The 7,303-nt window shown below is 36.3% G+C and overlaps 1 long non-coding RNA gene across 1 annotated transcript; it reads left to right on the top strand.

Moving 5' to 3' along the window:
- The first annotated feature begins 230 nt into the window (after positions 1–230).
- On the top strand, positions 231–5,777 carry LOC110219704 (uncharacterized). Its single transcript, XR_013482958.1, has 4 exons — positions 231–572; positions 1,696–3,211; positions 3,293–3,414; positions 3,846–5,777. It is a non-coding gene; the product is annotated as an uncharacterized LOC110219704 (long non-coding RNA).
- Positions 5,778–7,303: the final 1,526 nt, after the last annotated feature.

Consider the following 7,303-nt stretch of genomic DNA (forward strand, 5'->3'; position numbering starts at 1 on the left):
AAATTCTTCACATTTCTTGCATGAGTCTTTGGACCTGACTGGATTTCTGGTCAGCATAACATAGGTCGTGAGTTAAACATTTAACCAATCTGATCTCTAAGCAGTGGTTCTGGTTTCTCAGCCACACGGGGCTAGGTCCAAACAACACAAAACATTTCCTAACATTAAGTTTTTTTTAATTGGTTCATTTGTGAAGGTGGCTCTGTTTTGCCGAGGCTTTGGGACTAGACCTCAGTCAAATGGGGCAGCTAGGTGGCACAGTGGATAGAGTGGTAGGCCTGGAGTCAGGAATACTCCTCTTCCTGAGTTCAAATCTGGCCTCAGACACTTACCAGCGGGGTGACTTCTGGGCAAGTGACTTCACCCTGTTTGCTTCAGTTTCCTCATCTGTAAAATGAGCTGGAGGAGGAAATGGCAAACCACTTGCCCAAATGGGATCATGAAGAGTGAGACAACAATGAATAATAGCAACATGTGCCAGGCACTGTACTAAGACTTGGCAACACAAAGAAAGGCAACAGATGATCTCTGATCTCCAAGAACTCATACTCTAATGGAGAGACAACATGCAGGTGAGTGTATACAAATTAGCCATAGGTAGGATAAAAGGGGACTAGTCTCAGGGAAGGTGCTAATACTGAGGAAGACCAGAATAGGCTTCTTGAAGGTGGCAGGACATTTGAGGAGACCCGAAGGAAGCCAGAGGAGCCAAGAGTCCAAGAGGAAGAGGAAGAAGGTTCCAGGCATGGGGGACAACCAGCAAAAACACCCAAAGGCTGGAGATGGAGTGCCATGAGTGAGGAACAGAAAGGAGACCACTGTTATGTAACTATAAAGTATGTGAAAGGGAGTAAGATGTAAGAAGACAGGAAAGATCAGAAGGGGACAGGTTATGAAGAACTTTCAGAGCCAAACAGAGGATTGTTAGCATCAAGATTGCTGAATTTATCATCAGAAGAGTCCTCATTCCATTATTTACTGTGTGACCTTGAGCAAGTCAATTAGTTGTGTCTATGAAACTTAATTTTCTTATCAGTAAAATGATGCTAAAAATACTTTGACTACCTCCCCTATAATTTGTTATTGGGGAAGTCCTTTGAAAATGTAAAAGTCTAAGCTATGGAGTTTGAATGCAGATCAAAACATACTATTTGCTATTTTTTTCTTCTGTTGAGTTTTGTTTCCTCTTTCTGGTGGTTCCTGCAATTGCTTGTAATTCTTACTTACAATGTCACTAATGTGAAAATATGTTTAATAGGAATGTATATGCATAGCCTATATCAGATTGTGTACTGTCTTGGGGATGGTGGTGGGGAAGAAGGGGGAGAAAAATTTTAAACTCAAAAGCATATGTAAGTGATTGTTGATAAATAAAAATACATTAATTTAAAAAAAAAGAAAATCTAAAAGTCTAAAGGACATCTGCTGGGTGGGGTGGACATCTCGGTGGGAGATACCTACACACTATATATGATTCAAACAAAGGAATAAGGCTGCGTTTGAACTCAGGTCTTCCTATCTCCAGGCCCAGTACTCTATCCACTGAGCCACCGAGCTGCCCTTCCCAAATTATTACACACACACACACACACACACACACACACACACACACACACACATCTCATCCGCTGCCCACAACAACCCTGTGAGATGTTTAAGTTCAGGCATTATCATCATCTTTTTTCTTTTTAACAGATGAGGAAACTGAGGCCTGACAAGATTAAGTGAATCGCCTAAAAACAAACATCTAGCAAGTATCCTAGTTGAGAACCAAACATCTATGTCCTGGCTGCAAATCTGGTGATGTCCCACGATAAAAAACCATCAATATTTATCCCAGAACTTTAAATGTCCAGAAGACTTGACACTAAAAGAGTTCTACCCTGGGCCTTACAGGATGTGGTTCATTTTTAAGTCTGCGACCTTGGGAAATTCACTTACTTTCTCTGGGGCTCAGTTTCCTCAGTTATCAAAATGGGCAGGGGAGAATTGGTCTCTGAGGCCATTTCTTTCTATGTACAGTGTTCCAATGAGAAGTTGAGGTTAATGATTCAAATTTGTGCAGAATCATACATTTATGTAAGCCCTTTCCTTACAGCAATGTTAAAAGTTAGTGGCATAAATAGTATCAGCATCATTTGGCAGATGAGGAAATTGAGGTCCAGAGAGGGGAAATACCTGGCCTAGATAGTATTTAAACCCAAGTCTCCTCACTATTCCCATTATACCACCTTAATCATATCACAGGTCACCAAGAGATATCGTAGAGGGAACTGGGCCATTGAGAAAGACTAGGTAACTGCCCATATTATCAGCACCTAGGTTCTTGATTTAATAAGAAGAAAGCTCACTGCACTGGGAGCTTGGACTATGATTCTATTATGTACTAGCTGTGTGATCTTGGGCAAGTCATTAATACTTGTTGCTTCTGGAAACACTTGTCTAATCTATCAGGTGGGCATCATAATATACAGACCACCTACCTCACAGTGACAGCTAATAAACAGCAGTGTTAGTATTCCCATTTTTTGATGAGAGAACAGAGGCTGGAGGTCAGGGAACTGGCTCAGTGTCACACCGCCAGTGAATGTCTGAGGCAGGATTAGTATTTAGGCTTTCCTGATTCCAAGGCTGGGGCTCTTTCCACCATACCATCTAGCTAGATGCTGCAGCTAGGTGATGTTCTATAGCCATGTCTGGAGTCACGAAGAGCTGAGTTCAAATCTGGCCTCAGATACTTCTTAGCTTTGTGCCCCCAGTTAAGTTACTTAACCCCTGTTTGCCTCAGTCTCCCCATCTGTAAAATGGGGGTTATAACATCGCCTACCATACAGGGTTGATAAGACTGCCAAATGAAATAATATTTGTAAAGAGTAACTGGCACATAGTAAGTGCTGTATAAATGTGAACTATTATTATTATTTTAAATTATTAATATTTTATATTATCATTATATTTATTATTATATGGTATATTGCTATTTATTGTGTTACATAATAATAGTATGTATTATTATAGTTATTATTTTATAGCGGTGGCTTCCATCTCAAAACCCTGTAATCCCACACATTTGTCAGGATAACTGGTTTTATGCCCACTTCAAATTGTCAAGAGACAGCATGGGTGAGAGAAAAGAGCATGGACTGACTGGACTTGGCATCAGAAGACAGATTTGAAACCCTGGTCAGAAATTACTGAATTGTGAAAATAGGTAACTGATTTTATTTTTCTTAGACTCCGTTTCCTTATCTGTAAAATGGAGAGGATTACATTTTCACTATTTCTCTTGAAGGCTTGTTGAGAGGGAAACAATCTGGAAATGTGAGCAAAAAATGTACAATGACAGTGCCTGATTAGGCCAAGGCAGCCATGGAGGTTGATCAATCATCCTGGTAAATTACACAGCTTTGTTTGGTATGTTGTTGCCTCATCTGGCTTCTAACAGGGTGTTTTTCCCAGCTGGAAGTCACTTGGTTTACTGGAGGAGATAACAAGGGCTCCCTATGGAACTTCTCATTTAGTAACTTGGAGTAATTTAAATGCTTGTTGACTGGGCCAGGAAGTTCTTGCCTAATTCCCATTTCTAATCTGCCAACTTCTACTTTTAATGAGCACTCGGTCTCTGGGGATGCCTTTCCTTGCCAGAGGCAGCAGTAAAGAAAAGTGAAGGCTAATTACTCAGTCACCTGCCTCCTCTCCACAATTTGTCCCCTCCTCTGAATTTTGCTCCAGGCTTTCAATCACCTGGGCATTGCATTGGCCTCATATGAGGGACTGGGGGAGATTATGGCCTTGGGGAACCCATTAATAAACTTAACTTTTTTGTTTTCTTCTTGGAATTTCAGGAAATGAACTTCAGAAGACCAAGACCCTTTGGGTATTTCTAAAGTGAAGTCTGCACACTAGTTTCAAGCAATGGCTATGGAGGGTTTCCCAGCTATTGAGGTGTATTATGTGTGTTGGGATACACAAGATCCAGCTGAAGCTGGTGAGATGAGGTCAGAGGGATAGTAATGATGATTATGGAGATCAAAAGACTGGTTTTACTTTTAATATGTCTGTTGGCTAAACTGCTACCCATTTCTCCAAGCAGTTCTGGTTGAGTAAAGAATTCCTTCACCAGAAGTTTGTGTTTATGGGTTTATCAAATACTAGAAGCCTGCTATTCACATTTATGTCTGTCTTACTTATTTAACATATTCCAAGTCAAAATCACTCATGTAATACTGGATAGTTTTAATAATTATTACTTTGCAATATAATTGGAGATCTGGTTGTACTCTTTCCTCCATCTTTTTTTTTTCTTCCCAATGGTTCACTTGATGCTCATAATTTTTTTTTTAATTTGGTTAGGCAATGGGGTTAAGTGACTTGCCTAGGGTCACACAGCTAATAAGTGTTATGTGTCCGAGGTCGGATTTGAGCTCAGGTCCTCCTGAATCCAGGGCCGGTGCTGTATCCACTGTGCCACCTAGCTGCCCCAGATGCTGATAAATTTTTATTCCTCAACATGAATTTGTTATGAGTTATAGGATTATAGAGAGTAACTTCAAGAGTTTGATTAATTTAAGAATTAACCTCATCTTCATAATAATTGCTTTATTAGATCAATCTTCACCATCTTAGCCCAGCCAAACCATGAACATTGAATATCCTTCCAATAATTTAGAACTTCATTTATTTCTAGAATATTGTATAGACCATATAAGTTTTGTGTGTTAGAAGGCTAACATATTATATGTGTACATGTGCGTGCACATATTTATGTGTGCATGCATGTGTATGTAAAATGCATAAATAAATATTATATTTATTTTACATGTAGAAATATTTATTTCTACTAATACATTTTTGTTTTGTCACACTCTACAAAACCTCAAAATATTCCATCCTCACAAAGCAAAATCCTTCACAGGAATCAAGTAAAACAACAGAAAAGAGTGACTGTGACTAATAATTTCTGAATATTTATAATTCATTAAGTTTCCATTTTAATTTTAATTTTTTAAAATATTCCTAACATCCTATTTTTTTTGGGGGGGCAGTAGGAGTTAAGTGACTTGCCAAGGGTTCCCACGGCTAGTGAGTATCATGTATCTGAGATAGGATTTGAACTCAGATTCACGGCATCATTTAGCTGCCCTTAAGTTTCCATTTTTAAAAAAGAATATTTCTGCCCTATAAGTTAATACCAATGTTTTCTCTACTTTCATTCTGAGTTTTCTTGTTGACAAATGCTGTATTTATTCATGTGGTTGTGGCAATTGTGTATATTTTTCTTTTGCTTCTTCTTTGTTTACTTTGCCTCACTTCATGTAGTTCCCATAATTCTTTGAGTTCCTAATTCTTAACATTTGCAATGCGATATTATATTATGTGCATATCCCATAATTTGTTGATGCATTCCTTTATTGTAACTCCAAGTTATTTAATGCATTCTGTTGTCATTCAAAATGTCATTTTTCTTGCGTGGCAATTGGGGTTAAGTGACTTGCTCAGAGTCACACAGCTAGTAAGTATTATGTTGTCTAAGGTCAGATTTGAACTCAGGTCCTCCTGACTCCAGGGCTGGTGCTCTATCCACTGTGCCACCTAGCTGCCCCTCAAATATCATTTTTCTTTCTATCCTTTTCTTTTGCTTTTGTGAGGAATATATGGAAATATGCTTTGGAAATTAAAAAAAATTTCTGTGCATATATACTCTGCTAATCTGCTGAAACTATTTGCTATTTCATTTCATTTTTTTCAAAACTATATGATTCCATATAGTTTTCTAATAAAACCACCCCATCATTTGCAAATAGAGAATTTTTTTTTCTTCTTTGCCAATCAATGTCTATTCTCTCATTTTATTTTTTTCTTTTCTTATTAATGTACTTATTACATTTCTGGAACTATATTAAATTATAATTGGAATAGTGGACAACCTTGGTTCATCCATTTTATTACTTGGAAAGTTTCCAATATTTATCTATTACAAATGTTGCCAACTCTTTATTTTAGATATTTTTTTTTAGTCATAGAGAGTCATTCATTCTTGTGCTATTTGTTATTTTAGCATAAATCCATATTTTATTCCATTTTGTTTATATTAATCTGCATTGATACCAGAAAATCCAATTCAGCTTAAGTCCACTCTGGGACATATGAGGATGTAAAAGAAACTGTCCATAGTCTGATAAGAGAAATGTTTTGAGATAGCAATCTAGCTTTGCTAGAGCTGACTTGTACTATAAGTGGTAATGTAGTTTAACAGTTTAAATGTGTTGATAAAATCATAATTTCATTGTTGTTTACTACTGCATTAATAATCAAGAATCTGTGATTTCATCAGTTTAGGAATGCCCAATGGAGGCACTCTATCAAATGTTACTGAGTATGAGATGAGAATAACCTGCCCATGGTCACATATTGTGTCAAAGGTGGAAACTAAATAGATATTCTTTTTCCTAAGTGAGTATTTTATCCATCACACCATTCTGCCTCCTACATTATAATATTAATATTATTTTTGTACCATCTTTCCCTAATTTTGAACTATCCTTGCATTCCTAGTATTACTCAAACTAATTTAAAATGGCCATAATTTTGTATATGTTGTTATAATAACTCTACCAGTATTTTATTTAGCATTGGTATACTTTTGCATTTTTGTGATAACATTTTATAGATCTCTTTCTTTGCTTTACCTTTTGCTGGTTTGGGTGAGACAATCATGATTGTCTCATAGAAAAGGTTGGACAAAGGGCTCCAGTTTCTATCAATAGAAACATTTTCTATAGCAAAGTTAATATTTATCTTAAATATTTGATGAAGTTCACTTAGTGAAAACTATCTGTTCCTGAAATTTTTGTTTTACTTTTAGGAGATCATGAATAATTTGTTCAATTCCCTTCTGAAGTTGCTCAATTTTTTCTTCATTTTATTATCTAGGCTCTATTTTGTTGATGCCTTAAATCTTGTTGGTACATAATAGTGCATATTTTCTTTTCCTTCCCCACTTTTGATTTTGATTATTTAGTCCTCACTCCACCCCCTAATTATATTTGGATTTTCTATCTCTGTTTTGCTTTTTAGTATTTTTTTGGCATTTAAATTTTGTTTATTTTACTTCAGATTTTCAAAATTTCACATTGCATTTTTTGGAATTTAATATTTACATGTTGGTTTTATTATTTCAAAAGTATCCCTTAAGTGTTGTCATTAATATTTAATTAACAGTAATGTATAATTAATGTATCAATAACAGTAATTCTTACTAATTAATAATGATATTAACAAAGTTTTCAAGATATAAATTTTC

Source organism: Phascolarctos cinereus, unplaced genomic scaffold (genome assembly GCF_003287225.1).
Source record: "Phascolarctos cinereus isolate Bilbo 61053 unplaced genomic scaffold, phaCin_HiC Scaffold_726;HRSCAF=1367, whole genome shotgun sequence".
Taxonomy (NCBI): domain Eukaryota; kingdom Metazoa; phylum Chordata; class Mammalia; order Diprotodontia; family Phascolarctidae; genus Phascolarctos; species Phascolarctos cinereus.